Raw genomic sequence first — 19,558 nt, 5'->3', positions numbered from 1 at the left:
CCTTTTCTCGGTAATACCTTTGGCAAAGCAAATGTCATTTAGCTCACACAGTGGTGCTACTTTGTTATGATCTCTGCCACTATTCTGACATATATCAACATAAGTTATTGTACAGAAGCGATGAATGCAGCTCCAACAAATGCATTAGTTTTTAAATACATCACATTGTATGTTAATGGTGGCTCACAGTGCACAATGTCAGTTATATTTTGTATCTTGGATATGTACTCATACCCTGTAATATGACAAATGGTTTATAATACCAGAAATATGAATTTTCGACAATGACATGTCACAGACACGTCAGACATTTTTAACATGTAAGTAATGTTTGCAGTATGTAATAACTGCTTGTTTCTGTGTCCTACACTACATGATGTGTGTGCTTTATTAATTTCCATTTCGACACACACCTGAAAATGACTACAAAGCTGAAATCATGGTTGTGTACAATAAATAAACAATTAACAGTCAAATGGCAGAAAGTTCTTTCAAAAAACATTGTTTTCTATTTGCCTAAGTTTTGGTAATCATTATCTAAAAAGTATAATTATTGATTTCTTATAATGGGAGTGTGCAGACGATTTTAGCAGTACTTGATTGTTATTTTAATGCAGTAAACCATATAGTGCAATTTCTAATTACTAATGTTTTGTTATTAGGAACAGTATGCCCTTTGAAGATGGCTTGCTGATTGTAACCAGTGTGCCTCAAGACTTTTTTGAAGTTGAATTGACTGCTACTGCTGTGCTTGATGAGAAATTCAGTTTTGAAAAATGCTAAATGTTTATGTAGATATAGTATGTAAATGTAAAGATAATCTATTGATAACCATGAAATTTTATGAAATCTGTTAGCAACAAAGAATGTAAATGAAGACAATAGAGTAGAACAAAATGTTATAAATCTTTTTGATTAAATATTGCCATTCTAATATTTTACCTTAATATATTTACAAGTAAATGACTGTGCAATTATTTATTGTTAATTAACAGTAATTGAGTTCACTTTGAAAATATGTTAACAGACTCTCTAGTAATGGAAACTTATGTTGTACTGATTTTCTTAGGACATGTAGTGTGTACGCATATATGTCATAGTGGCACAAATACATGGCAAAGTATGAGCTAAAAAGTCTTTTTAAAGTACTTAACAGAAGGAACTAAGGTAATCTCTACTGATGGCACTGAATTTCAGTCAACAGCTGATTCCTTTTTTAACTCATTATTCATGTTGACCTGTTTATATTTATTAATTTTAAATCTTTGCACATGTCTAGTATTTTGTTTGTTGTTCAGTGCAGCTCCTGTTGGGCAACCTGCTGGGTCCCATCCCAGAGGGAACCAACTGCAAAAGAACAGGACTCTGTTAGTCATCAGGAATTCTTATGTATATGTACAAAATAATGGAAGCAGAAAGAGCAAAATTTGGACTTACTAATTACGAATAATAGGATCAATAACATAGACATTGTTGTGGAGAAAGCAAACCAAAGATCATGATTTATTCACAGAACACTTAGAAAATGTAACAGGTCAACTAAAGAGACTGCTCACACTACACTTGTCTGCCCTCTTCTTGAGTAGTGCTGTTCGGTGTGGATCTGAATCAGGTGGGATTGACAGAGGACATCAAAAAAGTTCAATGAAGGGTGGTTCATCTTGTATAATTGCAAAATAATGGCCACAGATATGATATATGAATACGGGTGGCAATCATTAAAACAGAGGTGTTTCTCACAGTGGCACGACCTTCTCATGAAATTTCAATCATTACTTTCTCCTCATAGAGTGAAAATACTTTTGTTGGCACCCACCAGAGCTCACACAGAATGATTTAAGTGTTCATTTTCCCACACACTGTTTAAGAGTGGAATGGTAGAGGAGTGAGGAGAAAGTGAGGAGGAGGACTACAAATTTTTGTCAAAATCAAGTGTCCTTGTGAAGCACTTGACATTCAGAAATATTTTGCAGAGCAGCATTTTGAGGTATGTGCAATTGAAATGGTGCAGACTTGTTCATGTGTAATAATTGTGGCCATTTACAGAGGTGTGGCAGATACAACCATAATATACAATTGAAACACGTAGTAAAATTTATTGAATCTCAAATTGTCCTGCTGCCACTTGGTGAGTTGCAAGACAGGTAGAGGGTTGGAGATTAAAATACATTATTCATTTGGTTATCTTGTCAGCTGCCATCCACTTCAGACAATGTAGTGCCTACTGATTTGGCATCCCACTTCTTGTCCTATGAACATGGGATGCCACGAAAACCTACATCATCTATGTTGTCAACACAAATATTTACCAACAGCCACAACACAACACAACACAGCACAACACCAGGTGTTCATCAATGACTGCCAGGGACCGCTACCCATTCATGTAGCCTGCAGAACAGCTTCACCAGAGGTCACAGCTAGCTAGGAACTACTCTGATATGCCAGGCACATGATCGCAAATAGTTCTAGCAGATACATCCACCAAACGGTCTTTATAGGGCAGTGCTCAGGGCAGTTCAATGCACTGCTTGGAAGTATACAGAGCTACCACCCCGGCAGCCACAGCCAGATGCCTCTTCTAGCTGGCCAATCACTCACAGTTGGACTTGATATAGTTGATCAACATCTTGATATTGTAGAATTGTTTGATTGTGATCTCTCCCCATGAAGAGTCAGGTCTTTTCTATTATTATTTGTTCTTTTATATTTGTGATTATCTGCAGTTGGGATATTGTATTTTTGTTTCATTTTGGTGAATCCAATAAATTGTTTTGGACTTGTGTTTCTGCATTCCTTTCTGGCAGTGTGGATACTTCATACAGAACTCCTCCTGGGAATTTCAGATACAGTCAGAGCATGCACTGCAGCACCTAAGAGGAAAAGCAAAGACTACAGCAGTTCTTGGTGATCTTAATGATAATTTTCTACCAGGCTCATGTCACAATGGTGATCTTGAATGCCTGCTACATTCTTTTAATATTGTACAATTGATACTAAAGATTTTACAGACCTATGTCATGTGTCTGGACACTTTAGCACAACAAACCATACAAAAAACGTTGCAATTTAGGGATTTCTTCAAAGGGTGTCTCCCTGAAACTGCATACTTGTGCAGTATACAAGTATAAATATGACAACCAAATCATCGCAAAAGTCTTCATTTTTAATAAGCAGATCAAGGTCTCAAAATAAGGTTTTTATGATTGATAGCACAAAAAGAGTCATGTACACATGTAAGATAAATACTCAAAACTTTTTTATTCATTGAGATATGGAAGTAACTCATCCACTTCAGTACAGGGGGTGGTATAAACATATTAATAGCACTTAAGGAAAACCCACAGGCTTCAGCAACCTGAGAGCAGAAGAGCATGACAAGTTGACTTACCCTCAGCAGTCAACGGGGATATGTATTCAGTGTGTGTCACATCAGTCATGTGTTCTGTGATGTGATTGGCTGACAGCAGCAAACTGTGTAATAGCCATGTTAATTTCAGTGTTCACAAAGCTAATATACAACATTTCTGTCAGGAATGTCATTAATATCCTTTCTGACCCACAGTGCATTCACAGCACAGCTGAACCCACATGGAGAACAAGTAGGTTCATAAATATTGTTACAATTCATAAATTTAAACACTGCCTTGAAGAAGCTGACTGGTAACCTCTTATCAAGAACCTGAAGCCAATAACAAATTTAACATGGTTAATGATGAAATTGTGCAATATTCAAAAATACAGTCCAAAAAGAAGCTAGGAAAGGGCTCACCAAATAACTAACCTTGGATCACTATGCACATCAGAATACGCTGCAAAAGGAAACAGGAACTATACCATGGGGCTTTGAAGTGTGTGTTCCAACTTCATGGGGTGTTGTAGTCTTTCAGTAGGAGCCTTGCAGTGATTTCATAAAAATAATAAGTTAGTTTCTGAGTAAAGAAACAGCATGTGCAGTAGTAGAATATTTAGCGGGGCTGCAAATGAGTGTTTTTACTATGCCACACTGGTAGATGTGACAAGAGGAGGCCACTGTATTTGGATCATGGTTTTTCTTCAAACTTCATACACTTTTAGTAGTCTGGCAAGACAACATAATGTGCAAGTAGTGAGGTGTACAACAAAATCACAAGAGAAGTTATATGCGTCAATTATGTACCAGTGCATTATACTCTAAGCATGAGATGGCAGCTGTCATGTGGTTAGCGTTCACACTTTCTAATCAGTGGATCACTGGGTAAAGATCTGCTCCTCTTCTTTTTTATATAACACTGGTTATATTATTTCATTTGAAAGGTTATACATTGAAGAAACACATGTATTTGCTTGGCATTTTATTGAATTTCCAATGTTATTTGGCTGTTTACTAATTTTTATTATTACAACAAATATTGTATTCATAATTATTGACAAGTAAATGATCACATGCATATGATTTTCCTGCAAATGCATGCCTATTTATGATTTTCAAAATCCCTTATACTTGCAATTAGTAAAGTATTTGGAACTGCTTTGCATCTGGATGCTTTAACTTACAGACCCAGGTTTCAAGGACAAGGGATAGACTTGGGAAGCCCACGTCAGTCATTGATAAATAAAGGTGTGAATAATTTTATTCAGTAATGCAATGAGACTGTAAGAGTAATGTAAATGTAATCGTTAGATGTGCTTCCTACATTACAAGTTGAAGGATGATTTTTTGATACAGACCAGAAAACATAAATTAAAATGGCATCTACTAATTCTAATGAATGTAATTTTACCACATGCCCAAGGAACATTGAGAGTGTCTAAGTAAAAACAAACCTCATTCATATTTTGAAAAATTTCTCTTTGTTTCGACAGTTTGATGAAAACTATGTGTAATGTAATACTTTACTAAATATCAGTGCTGGTAGTTCGTGATGTCCAATAGTATGTATATGTCCAATAGTATGTATATTCAGTGAGCCCTTTCCTAGTATGTATTTTCATGGCAGCTTCATGAGACGCAATTTCTCATTCATTGTCAATAAAATATGAACAATTATGAAGACATTCAATAAAGTTTTTAATTTGCGTACAGGAATAAACATTGCACGGTTGGCAAAATGGAGAACACTTTGACAGTGTGACTTGAACTTTGAAATGTATGAGTTCCAGGATCTGCTTCACTGGTAAAGGTTGTTGTACAACCCAGGATAGAAATTAAACCCCCCCCCACCCCACACACACACACACAAAGAGAATAGAGTTAGCATTAATGTTTCTTGTCCTATGTAAGAAGGCATTACACTGATTAAAAAAGAATTGCAGAGCTGTATGGTAAGTTTCCAAAGTTTCAAACTTGTTACAATGACATTTGATGACATTTGGAAACACTGTTGCTAACATTTCAACAGTGTTTTGAACCATTGCCCAAACTTTCCCAAGGTTTCTTGCAAATGCAAAAACACTTGTGGTAATAATTCACCAGATATAGTCATCACATATTCTGCTATGTATGAGTGTGTTACTCTGATTGTATCATGCCTTTTAATAAACAGGGTTTTCGACCTTTTTCTGTCATAAGTTGACTGGAAATGGCAACCTGTCTGGTCTGTATTAACCATAATTTTTTTTTGTCAAAATTTGGGTAACAACCTTCATCTATAATTGAAACTTTCTTGCAGTTTCTAGTGTTTCTTCCCAAGTCACAGATTCCCTGTTACTCACAGATGTGATGATCTTCCTCTGCCAAACTTTGTGCATTGTTTCAATTTTGTAACCAATGAAAGTGATGCTTTAAAGACAACTTCCTCCGACTGAAACTGGCCTGTGACAGACAAATCCTATTGACGTATGTTCCTTGTTACCTGAGAAGTAAAAACAAAGTTTCATTTCATTAACATAATTAGTTGCTCAAATATGTTTGTTGTAGATAAAAAAATTAGCTGCCTCACAGTCTGGCCTCAGCAGCCAGAGACAGTGACCATGTATGTATGATGCATTTGTGTGAATGTGTGTATGTTGTCTAATTCGGAAGAAGGCCTTTCAGACAAAAGCTTATTTGTTTAGCAGTCTTTTTGTTGTACCAGTCTGCAACTTAACATCTCCACAATATGGTGAGTAGCAATTTATCCTTTTCATAATATTGTCATAATTCCATCCTGGATTTTCCATTGTTTAATTTTGCTTAACAACTTTTCTTCCATCCCGTTCCTTTGGAACTATTTCCTATGCGTTACTATACTCAGTGTCCATTATTTTCTTTTCCCTTCTTTTCTGTGTTTTACATGATGCCTTCTAAACAGCACCATACATTCTGACTAACAAGCCACGCTGTATCAGCCATCTCATTTGCACACAACACGCATCTACAAGACTGCTCTCATTGTTGGTACAGCATGTTGTGTCCCACATTACTCCTACTGATATCATTAATCCTAGAACATCAAATTGTTCTATCTCTCTGTGTCACTCTCGGGTATTTTTGTGTGTTATTTTATGTACCTTCCTGTGCCACATGAATTTGTACCTCACCCTATCACCTCCCCCCCTGCCCCCCCCCCCCTCCACACACACACTTTCTCCTCTCTTAGTCCAGTTTATACATACTAACCTCTTCTACTCTAGTTCCCCTTCTTCATACATATCTGCCCACTGAGACAGGAGATCGGCACGCCTTCCCCCGTCCGTTGAAGTGGCTGGCAGCAGACGGTTCGGGAGAGCGATTTGGGGGTGCTGCGCCAGGTCTTCTCGAGAAATCACAGTATATTAGAAGTTAAGTGATTGGTGATATCTTGTTTGATCTACTCTTGTTAAATTCTACTTGTTTTCTTGGTGAGGTCACCAGCCGTTTTGCTTTGGGGTCGTCCCACCATTCTTCTCCGTTTGTCCACCCGCAGGAAGGTGGTTGTTTATAAATTGGGTGATCCATTTTTCCCTTGTGGTGTAGAGGCAGGTTAGAGCAACCTGCGGATTGGGTTGCTTGGTAATCTCCCTATCAATCTACCGTACGTTAGTAGCTGCCTCTGTCATGTTTGTCCGATTTGGTGTGTTAACGAGTTTATTGCTTGGAGAGTAATGGCTTAATACCTGAAATATGTTTTGACCTTTGGAAACTTTGATATTATTGCCTATGATCTTGAGAAACGGTATCTATGTACTGTAGAGCATCTTAACTATTGTTTAGCCAACCTTGTAGAATTTTATATAAGATTGCATTTCATGGGATTTTATTTAAATGATCATTTTAGTACATAAAGTTGCCACCCTTTCACCGTAAGACTTTTCTTAGAAGTTAAAATCAAGTTGCACCTTCAGTGGCAAGGTTAATATTTTAATTGTTAGTGTTTTCTAGTTGCAGATTTGCGCCAGTATAGTCTTTCAGAGGCTGTTGTGAGCGGTCGTAACTACGGCCATGTCGAAAGGGAGTGGCAAGGTTCTCTGCCCGAAAGCTCATACAGTAAAAACTTGTTTCTTTCTGCCTCTGAATAAATTGTAACTCTGATATTTAGAGGGTGCTTTTTGATTATAATTTTAAATCTGTTTCTTTTAAAAAATGCTTTTAGGCACTATTAAAGTGAATAAAATTCCCATTAGTTGAAAGGAATTTGGTTATGATTTCATCAGTTACTCCCTGGCAACTACTTCCATGCTTACATAGTGTAATTAAATGTGTTAATGTTCTTGATGAATCGCTAGTAAATAAAATAAATTCTTAAGAATATCCTTTGAAAATAAATCACGGTTCAACTATGTTTCCTGATGACACTAGCATTGTGACAGAATACCTGCCAATGATAATTATCAACAACATTTTATCACAAGCCTCTAGTTTATTGTTAACTCCCTTTCTGTCAAACTACACAAAACAATTTTTTTCCAGTTCAGATCATGTCACAAAAACTCAAAGGAATACTCAATGACACTCAACCAACAGTTACAGATAGTTGGCATTACCAAGTTACTAGGCATTCACTTAGATTGCAGACTAAACTGACATAACATTCATAAAACTGAAGAGATGGATCTCAGCCACTTTTGCATTAAGGCTGTCTCTCATATTGTGGTCCTAATGGTCATCTGGCAGCTTACTGTATTTTTTTCATGCACAGCCTATCATGTCACATGGAATTATCTTCTTGGGGGAACTCTCCTCTTGCACAAAACACTTTCATTGCCCAGAAAGTTATATGTGGAGTAGGTCCAAGAACCTCCTTTCACAAATTATTTAGCCAGCTAGGAACACTTACCACTGCTTTTCAACACATTTTTACTCTCTTGTGCTTTGTGATAAAAGAACTCCATTCTCTCTGTATACATCTCAGCAGCTCACAGGCAGGAACCTATACATAATAATGGCGTATACTAGCAATCTAAAAATCTGTCCCTGGTACTCTACAGAGAGGAGCTGGAGCAAAGATTTTCAACTACTTCCCACTGAGCTTAAAAACATTTGGAATAGCTCATCCCTTTTCAAAAATAAACTACACAAACTTCGCTCAAATCACTCATTCTACTCTGTTGAGGACTCTGTGCAAGAGAGGTTACCCAAGATCAGATATAGCTAAACACCTTCATGATTATCAAAAGTTAATAAAAATATGGTGCAGAAAGTGAAAGTAATAATTTATGAGTAAAAGTGGCCACTCACTAGATAGTAGAAGCGTTGAGTCACCGATAGCCACAGAGAAAAGAATAAAAACTCCTTATATTTCCGAGTAATTCTTTAATGAGCTAGAGAAAACTATGCTGCAGCATTGTGCCAGTTGAACACACAATATCAAGATTACAGTTTGATAAGTGGATTGTGTCAGGTTTAATGGGTAGAGAGACAGAGGCAGTGAGCGGAAGGAGGGGCTAAGCAGGAGAAGCTGGTGGCTCGGTTGGAGACAGCCAGTCTGCAGGATAGGTGTGTGGGAGTCAAAGGCAGCGGGTGTACACAATATGAATGCAATGCATGGGCAATGGAGCCAGTGGGTTTATGCAGCACATAATGAGGGTTATGGGAATGCATGGATTGGGATGGGTGACAGGACAGAGAAGGGGAAGGTTGTAGGTAGAAGATGTGGATGCAAAGGGTTAGTGGAGATTGGGGAAAGAGGGTTACAGGAGAGGAGGACATGTTACAAGGATAACTCCCATCTGCATAGTTCAGAAAAGCTTGTGCTGGAGAGACGGATCCAAATGGCACAGGTTGTGAAACAGTCGATGAACTCAATCATGTTGTAGTCAGCAGTGCATTCCACCACTGGGTGATCAACTCAGTTCTTGGCACCAGCTGGGCAATGGCCATTTTGATGGACAGCTGGCTCATGATCATGTCCACATAAAATTCTATGCAGAAATTTCAGCAGAGCTGGTATATGGAATGGCTGCTTTCATAGGTGGCCCTGCTCTTGATGGCATAGAATAAGTCAGTGACAAGACTAAGGTAATTTGTGGTGGTTGGGCAAACTGCACATGTCCCCCAATCCCTACAGCAGAAAAACTTCTTTGCTACCAACCCCTCCAACCAAAGCCAGTTTAATCCCAAGATCAAACATTGCCTCTCCTAGTTTATACCACTATTCAACCGTTACCCACTCCACCCCAACTAAACACCCTCTGATCACCTTCCAGGAATTCTGTACCTCCAACTTGACCTCACCATCCTTTCTCAGGTCTCTTCCAAAGAACACAAACTACTCAAAAGAAGAAAGAACAGCCTGATTTAATCATTCTCCACGGAGATAAAGGCTCCCCTCCTATCAAGATAAATCACACTGATTACCTGAGAGAAGGCTTCTGCCAACTATCTGACTATTCCACCTACAAGCTCTGCCATAGTGATCCCATCCCACGTGTCCAACATAATCCCTAATCAAATCCTTAGACCTAACCGGGGTTTCTCCCCAGAATCTTCCTCCAACCTCACCCCAGCTACGTTCTACATGCTTCCCAAAACCCACATACCCATACGTGCTTCCCAAAACCCATATACTCAACAATCTTGTGTTCCATTGTAGATAGCTACTGTGCCCTCACTGAAAAAATCTCTACTATTGTCAACCAACAGTTCCAACCAATTGCCCTTAGCCTAGACTCTCATATCAAAGATACAAACTGCTTGTTAGTTGACTCTCAACCATCCCCAGCCCTTTTTCACCTGGATATCTACTCATCACTGCTGATGCCACCTCTCCATACATCATCATCCCCCATGCCCATAGCCTTGCTGCAGGTGAACACTTCCTACCTCAACATCCTTCTGACACCAAACACACTATCTCATTCCTTATTCACCTTACCAATTACAGTAAAACTTCATTTATACATTTTTCAACGGACTACAGAAAAAAAACATGTAAGTGTGAAAAACGTACATATCAAAAATAGCACCATACTGTCAAATTAATTGGTAAGCACAAATGAAAAATCCAGTAAATAAAGTTACATTCTACAAAACGTTTTATAGGGTTACTAGGTACCTCACTTAACAAAGGTATAAAGAAAAACTAGCTGACCCGGCGTACTCTGTTACGCCTTAAAGCCAATAAATAATCAGATTTTGGATGTTAAGATCAATTTTTTATTACAAAATACAAATAAAAAATTAAGTATTTTAATGATTCTTTATTCTTTATGGTTTTTGCCGCATAGCTTCCATTCTTCAATTAAGTACCTTGTGATACAAGACATTTTTTGTTTCAGGCGCAAGAACAAACAACGCAGATGGTCTTCCGACCCGTGAACATGTAACATATAATTGACCATGTGAAAAACATCGATATTCCAGATTTAAACCACAAACTTTCAAGGATTGGCCTTGTGATTTGTTAAGGGTCAAGGCGAATGCAAGACGGATCGGAAATTGAAGTCTTTTAAACTCAAACGGCATATCGGTTGGGATCATCGGAATGATAACTTCCTTTCCTTCAAATTTTCCTGTGAGTATCATCGCGTAAATAACATTGTTCATCAATTTACTTACCACCAAACGCGTGCTGTTGCACAGCTTTGGTTGGTTTATATTTCGAGGCATGATTACTACGGAGCCAACTTTTAGGCATAAATTGTGTGGTGGTAAGCCAGGCGCATCCAAGGAGTTTAAAAATTCAATTGGATAGTTGGTGGCTTCATCTTCATTTGTTACTCAGTCAATAGATTTGAATGAATGCATTTTACCAATGATCTCATTTTGAATTATGTAGTTTAGGTCATCTACATCTTTATTCTTAGCCGCTAAAATTGCTCGCTCACTCAACCATTCATTAGGCTACTTTTGTAGTTAGTTATGATGTTTGGGAATACTTTGTTGATAAGTTCGTCTTTCGATGAGATAAAGTTACAGAAATTATGAGGAAATGACATCAATCCGCTCGATTCTTCGACAGGTACTCGACCATTACTCCCATTTTACCAATCGAGCCATACTAATGCGGCGCTCATCACGGGCAATTTGTGGTTCTTTTTCAGTCCTTTCATTCGCAATGTTTTGTATCCTTCTTGCATTACGGCTTTGCCGAGAAATATTCGATCGTCTTGGTCGCGGCATTGTTAATGATGTTTCAAGGAAAATACAAATTATTTCTTTAAATTTTTAATTAATGATATATACTGATACTTAACCATAGACGTTTAGCTGTCATTTGCATTTTGTTATTCCATGTCAGATGTGTTTTTGTTATACCACGTTTTATGGTGACGTTTAGCTGACATTTGCATTTTGTTATTCCACGCCAGATACATTTTTGTTATACCATGTTTTATAGCGGTCGACCGGGATAAAAAGTATCCAATGTCTGTCTCCTGGTTCTAAGCCACCTCTCCACCAATTTTCAGCCAAATCGGTCCAGCCGATCTTGAGTTATAAATAGTGTAACTAACACGACTTTCTTATATATATATATATATATACACACATTCCACGTGGGAAAAATTATATATAAAAACAAAGATGAGGTGACTTACCGAACGAAAGCGCTGGCAGGTCGATAGACACACAAGCAAACACAAACATACACACAAAATTCTAGCATTCGCAACCAACGGTTGCCTCATCAGGAAAGAGGGAAGGAGAGGGAAAGATGAAAGGATGTGGGTTTTAAGGGAGAGGGTAAGGAGTCATTCCAATCCCGGGAGTGGAAAGACTTACCTTAGTGGGAAAAAAGGACAGGTATACACTCGCACACACACACATATCCATCCACACACACAGACACAAGCAGATATATATATATATATATATATATATATATATATATATATATATATGATGTTTCAAGGAAAATACAAATTATTTCTTTAAATTTTTAATTAATGATATATACTGATACTTAACCATAGACGTTTAGCTGTCATTTGCATTTTGTTATTCCATGTCAGATGCGTTTTTGTTATACCACGTTTCATGGTGACGTGTATATATATATATATATATATATATATATATAAAAAAACAAAGATGATGTGACTTACCAAATGAAAGTGCTGGCAGGTCGACACACACACAAACAAACACAAACATACACACAAAATTCAAGCTTTCGCAACAAACTGTTGCCTCATCAGGAAAGAGGGAAGGAGAGGGAAAGACGAAAGGATATGGGTTTTAAGGGAGAGGGTAAGGAGTCATTCCAATCCCGGGAGCGGAAAGACTTACCTTAGGGGGAAAAAAGGACGGGTATACACTCGCACACACACACATATCCATCCACACATATACAGACACAAGCATATGTCTGCTTGTGTCTGTATATGTGTGGATGGATATCTACACAGAAGAAAACGTTATTTCGTAAAAAAAGTCCATAATTTTGCTTGTTTTTTTTCTTTGACACAGCAATAGCATACACTGTACCCCCAAAACAGGATAACTGTGTCATTATTTCATCAGAAACATTGTGGCGCATCACAAATTGTTTATTTCTAACGCATTTACTGCATCGTTAAACGTCACGGAGTAATGCTGAGGCTCTTCTGTATCATCCTCACTGTCAGTTTATTCCTCATCCATGTCCCGTGATGCACATTGATCTATCTCAGCAATAGTCATGGGTTTTATAGTGAGGAGGTTTTCATCAACGTTCACGTAATCCTCAAATGATGCCTGCTCTTCAAGTAGATTCCATTCTTCATCATTAGGTGAAATATCGTCAGAATGACCATTTCCACCATTATCATGGACCGCATTTCCAAATTCGGCTTTTCCGAAACAGTTCTGAATGGTATCGTCTGAAACACTGTGCCATGAAGCTGCAATATAGTGCATTGCCTATCAGAAGAAACAAACTCATTAAAAATTTCTCGAAGTGTTCTTTGGCTCCAGTGTTGTTGTTGTTGTTGTTGTTGTTATGGTCTTCAGTACTGAGACTGGTTTGATGCAGTTCTCCATGCTAATCTATCCAGTGCAAGTTTCTTCATCTCCCAGTACTTACTGCAACCCACATCCTTCTGAATTTGCTTTGGGTATTCATCTCTTGGTCTCCCTCTACGATTTTTACCCTCCACGCTGCCCTTCAATGCTAAATTTGGCTCCGGTAGCCAACATGAAATAGATGGCAAGTAAAAATCTTACTGGTAAAACGTTTATTTTCATTTCTTACTTTTCTTTCGGTGCTTACACACCTGATAGCATGCTTCACGAGCATTTTGCGATAATTCAACTTGACATTATGTATTACTCCAAGGTAAAGTGGCTGGAGGTCACAAGTGCAATTCGCTGGAAAGAATTCCTCAGCCCCATTTCTCAAATAGTACGTAAGGGGAGGATGTGCTGCACACCTGCCTTCGAACAATAAAATCTTCCAGCCCGCAGCACCCATTTTTGCATCAACACTTCAAAGCCAGCTTTCGAAAACTTTTGTCGTAATCCATGATTTCTTGTTACTAGTGTATTTTGCAGTAAATGTGACAATATTCTTAAAACAACGCGGCTTGCCCAAACTTCCTGATTCTATGTGGGGGGGAGGGGAGGGGGGAGCTTCTCACTCCCATCACTGTTAGCACATAACAACACCGTTACAAGTTGTTTACTTTGTTTTCCTCTGTGGCAGTTTTCGCCTTTGAATGCCATTGTGAGGTCAGGCAATACATTGAAAAACAAGCCTGTCTCACCCGCATTGAACATGTTTTTAGGAGCATATTGGGATGTAAGTTCTTTCAAACAGGTTTCCTTCCAATCTTGCACTGTCTTGGGGTCGACACTTTTGCTTTCGCCAAAGCTGTTTCACAGAGGAAGACCGAACTGCAGTTCCTTCTCTAAATCCTCGCATGAACGAAAAAATGGCTGACATCAAAATAAGTGTCCAAGGAATAGAATAGCAACTGAAATCACTCAACAGAGGAAAGTCCACTGGATCTGATGGGATACCATTTCGATTCTACATAGAATACGCGAAAGAACTTGCCCCCCCCCCCCCCCCCTCTAAAAGCCGTATACCGTAAGTCTCTAGAGGAACGGAAGGTTTCAAATGATTGGAAAACAGCACAGGTAGTTTCAGTTTTCAAGAAGGGTCGTCGAGCAGATGTGCAAAACTATAGGCCTATATCTCTGACATCAATCTGTAGTAGAATTTTAGAACATGTTTCTTGCTCGCAGATCATGTCATTTCTGGAAACCCAGAATCTACTCTGTAGGAATCAACATGGATTCTGGAAACAGTGATCGTGTGAGACCCAACTCGCTTTATTTGTTCATGAGACCCAGAAAATATTAGATAAAGGCTCCCAAGTAGATGCCATTTTCCTTGACTTCGGAAGGCGTTCAATACAGTTCTGCACTGTCGCCTGATAAACAAAATAAGAGCCTACGGAGTATCAGACCAGCTGTGTGGCTGGATTGAAGAGTTTTTAGCAAACATAACACAGCATGTTGTTCTCAATGGAGAGACGTCTACAGACATTAAAGACCATTGCTTTTAACAATATATATAAATGACCTAGTAGATAGTGTCAGAAGTTCCATGTGGCTTTTTGCGGATGATGCTGTAGTATACAGAGAAGTTGCAGCATTAGAAAATTGCAGCGAAATGCAGGAATATCTGCAGCGGATAGGCACTTGGTGCAGGGAGTGGCAACTGACCCTTAACATAGAGAAATTTAGTGTATTGTGAATACATAGGAAGAAGCATCCTTTGTTGTATGATTATATGATAGCGGAACAAACACTGGTAGCAGTTACTTCTGTAAAATATCTGGGAGTATGCGTATGGAACGATTTGAAGTGGAATGATCATTTAACATTAATTGTTGGTAAGGCGGGTACCAGGTTGGATTCATTGGGAGAGTCCTTAGAAAATGTAGTCCAACAACAAAGGAGGTGGCTTACAAAACACTCGTTTGACCTATACTTGAGTATTGTTCATCAGTGTGGGATCCGTACCAGGTCGGGTTGACGGAGGAGATAGCGAAGATCCAAACAAGAGCAGTGCGTTTCATAACAGGGTTCTTTGGTAAGCGTGACAGCGTTACAGAGATGTTTAGCAGACTCAAGTGGCAGACTCTGCAAGAGAGGCGCTCTGCATCGCGGTGTAGCTTGCTGTCCAGGTTTCGAGAGGGTACATTTCTGGATGAAGTATCGAATATATTGCTTCCCCCTACTTATACCTCCCGAGGAGATCACGAATGTAAAATTAGAGAGATTCGAGCGCGCATGGAGGCTTTCCTGCAGTCGTTCTTCCCGCGAACCATACGTGACTGGAACAGGAAAGGGAGGTAATGACAGTGGCACATAAAGTGCCCTCCGCCACACACCGTTGGGTGGCTTGCGGAGTATAAATGTAGATGTAGATACATTATGACAGCTGATGCCATATCTTGCCTTAAATTTGTGCAGCCAACGTGATGAAGCACTGAAATTTTCCACATCCAGTCAAATTGCAAATTCATTTGCTATTCCACAAAGCATTGGGGCGCTCTGTGTTGCTAAAACCACTGCAATAAACAATCTTCCACGTCTTCATAGTTCCCGCCCTGAATGTGTATCCGCTTACTAGCAGATATTCCGAACACACATGCACTATCTTCAATTTCCTTTGCCTTTGCTACTATAGAATTTAAAGTACACACAGAAATTTCTAATCCCTTGGCAATATCCACTCGCTTTCGATTACTGTTTTCCTTCACAACTCTCAAAATTCGAAGCTTTCCAGTGATAGTAACGCTTTTCTTATTTCTTCCACTCATGTTACCAGTTCTCAAAATAATTAGAAGTAAAGTAGTACCATACTATATCCTATACAGTATGAGGTGTGATGTGTTTCGGGATTCCAGAGTGACATGCAACAATTCTTCTCCAGTTGTGCCCTAGTTCGGCAGAAGTCGTGTAATTTTGGGAAAACAAAGAAGTCTGCACCTACTATCAATCTTCCCTACGGCTTTCACCACTGCCATAATATTAAGCTTCATATGTTATACTGTATTTCTAATACCGTACAGTCTCTGCATAACATCTGGTTTATGCCACTGTTGCGTATCTGTCAATCTATAAAACAATCTCAAGTCTGTCACATCAAAAATTAAGTGTTAGTTGGATTCGGATGCTCGCAACAAAGCGATTTTCTTGTTGGCAACCATGGTGATGTGTTAATAGACGGAGTTTAGGCCGATATTAGACTATCAAATTTTCTTTGACAAGTATCTTTGACGTGGCGCAAAAGGGGGTATTACACTTCCATCAGATATTTCGTCAAAGTTCCTTCATAATGGCCGACGACAACTTAATACTATTCTCTGCAGCTCGATTTTACTTACGGCATCGGCAGTGTAGTGTGCTGATGTTGGCAACACCATCTTCGTATAACCCTAATGTTTTGTTGTGAAATGTCCATTTTACGAGTATAACTAATTTACTGAGTGGACAAGGGTACATATAAGAATCTGTCAGCCATACAGTAAGAACTGATTTAATTATTTACTTTGTGGTGAAATGAATTCCCAGCAATGAATGGTCGTCGCCAACATCAACACATTACGCTACCGATGCCATAAGTAAAATTATACCTGGTCTGCAGTTGCGTACACTGCAATTGCATTGTCATTGCATTTGCAAGAGAAACAGAAGGAAAGGAAACATTCTTGTGTAAAGCCGTGGACTTCATGGCGAGATGTGAAAGATTTGCTACAGGAGGTGCAAGTCAAGGACATAAAAGTGCATGAAAATCCCTTTGACAATGGACAAGAGTACATTTCAATATGTGCTCAAGAAAGTGGCTCCTCACAAATGCTACATCCGCAAAAGACAGACTTACTGTAATACTGCAATTTCTAGCTACTGTAGTTTACAGTACTGGTGGAGCGTTCTAATGCTAGAGTGCACATTCAAGAAAATAATACTAGAAGCGTTAGAAGCTATTTATAACGCTCTGAAGGAGGAATATGTGAAGAAAAATAAATTTAATACAGTACCTACTGCAGTCATGAAAAATTTTTATTTCCACAGAAGTTGTAGATTTTCTCCTTTATATTCTCGGGGGTCTACTTCACGGCTAATAGCATCGGCAGTTTTTCTTATAGCTCTCACTTTTTATTTGTTTTTGTATTTGGGATGTCATAAGTTACGCAGTGCTTCATCTGCCTTGAATATTTCTAACAATTTCGTTATATATGTGATGCACCATGTACATTTGGGAGTCATATTGATAAACATTGTATGTCAGACAGCTGTAGCGACTAGCGATGCTAGCGCTACAAGCGGTTGATTTCTCCACCAGTAAAAATAAGTCGAACGCTTCCTTACATCAAATCTAAGGCGAGGCGCTAGATTTTATCAAAGAAAATTTGACCAATGCCTAACATTGACAATGTTCCTTATTACACTATCAAATTTTATAATAGTTTAATATCGGCCTTACCAATCCACTCTCTGAAACACTGCATCATAACTTGTGCACACTGTGGATATTTCGCCGGGACACAAAAAAAAAAGAAAAAAAGTATATGTGAAAAACTTATAAATGAAGTTTTACTGTATATCCTCACACAAAACTACTTCTGTTTTGAGGAGAAGAGGTATAAACAAATCTAGATCACAGTTATGGACATCTACATGCACTGTCCAAAGGAACGGTTCACCAAGATGAACAGGACGAGCGAGGAATGAATCCTAAGGTACGGTCTTACATAGTTCACTTCAGTCGCGGCTTTCTACTTATAGTTCCCGGGAACGGGAAACAGTCGGTCTTGTTCAAGTCTCGGTCCCGTTCCTGTCGGTCTGCGTCTCGCTCAGCCGGACTCGTCTTCCTTCGCATGGCCACACATCGCAGTTACACTGCCCACTGCTCATAGGTAGTTCAGCAGCGAGTTGTTGTTCGTTTCGTTCACTTCGCCCGCCCGTTATAGATCTGTTTCAAACTTTTTTTTTTTTTTTTTTACTCTGAACTTATGGTTCCCTTTGTATTCTATTCAGCGTCCACGACCGGTAATTAAAACGAATTTTATAATTACGTAAATTACATAAAAATTATGTGGTATGTAATACATGCATCTTTTCAGGTAACAAACCAGCGTATCAGCTTACTTCACTATTTCGATAAACAGCATAAGAAATACTTGTAAAAAGGCAAGATTTTTTGTTATTACACATGCAAAGGACGTCGGCACGGCACACAAGTGACCATTTTCCGTCTTTTTTTGATCCAACGTAAGAGAGCATGTTCATTGTTATGGAGGGCAGACCGACTTATAACCAAATGCAGCCCGCGCTTCGTAATCGAGTGTATGGTGTCACATTTTGTAAAGAGAATATGATAACTACTACAATATTATTTCAGTGGTACTGGGTGGTGCACGAAAAATCGGCCCCGAGTACTAGACTGCTAATTGTCGCTTACCAATCATCGTCTATTGCTTCAAAGTTGTTTGAATTAGCTTATTTGTTATTTCTTCACTGCCTAATTATTACATGTTTATACATTCTGCTCGTAGCAGTCAACAAATCGTGCGTAATTGGCGAGCAGTCTGTCCTCGGGGCCGGTTTTTCGTGCGCCACCATACATTATTTCACTGCGATCAGCCACACAATGCTACAATTGACTAAATGAGATGTTTTGCAGAATCACGAAAATTACAAGTGTGTGAGAATTCTGTTATGAATAAAAACTCTACTCCAGGTGGGAGGCAAGTGCCCACTCTTGGTGCGTTTCATCTTCAGTCACCTATGCTACTAATTTTCAATTTTTCATAAGAACCATATACCAAGCACAATGAACGGTGAACGAGTAAAAATGAACGGTTCCCAAAAAAGAGCGATCACCAGTGAACTAATTCTCAAGGATGAACGACTTTGCCCATCTCTAAGGCCTCTTACACACGGGCGATTTTCAGCAGCGCTGCTGAGCAGCGTGCGTCGGTCGCTAACTCTGCGCATAATCGGCGCTGCTCATGCCTTGTACATCCCGCTCAGTCGATAATGTGGACTCAGACGAAGAAGTATTGGCTCTGGCTTTGTTGATCAAAACAAAATTCAGGTGTGAACGTTGTAAATATAAATACTGGCAACACCCAATGTGCACCACTCTTATAATATACAGACACTTCTATACTGTATATCGTAAGTTACGTGAAGACAGTCCAAGTTCTTCAACTACATCAGGATGTCAGCACCGACCTTTGA

The sequence above is a fragment of the Schistocerca serialis genome, chromosome 4 (assembly GCF_023864345.2).
Source record: "Schistocerca serialis cubense isolate TAMUIC-IGC-003099 chromosome 4, iqSchSeri2.2, whole genome shotgun sequence".
NCBI lineage: Eukaryota > Metazoa > Arthropoda > Insecta > Orthoptera > Acrididae > Schistocerca > Schistocerca serialis.
Note: the sequence above shows the minus strand (reverse complement) of the source record.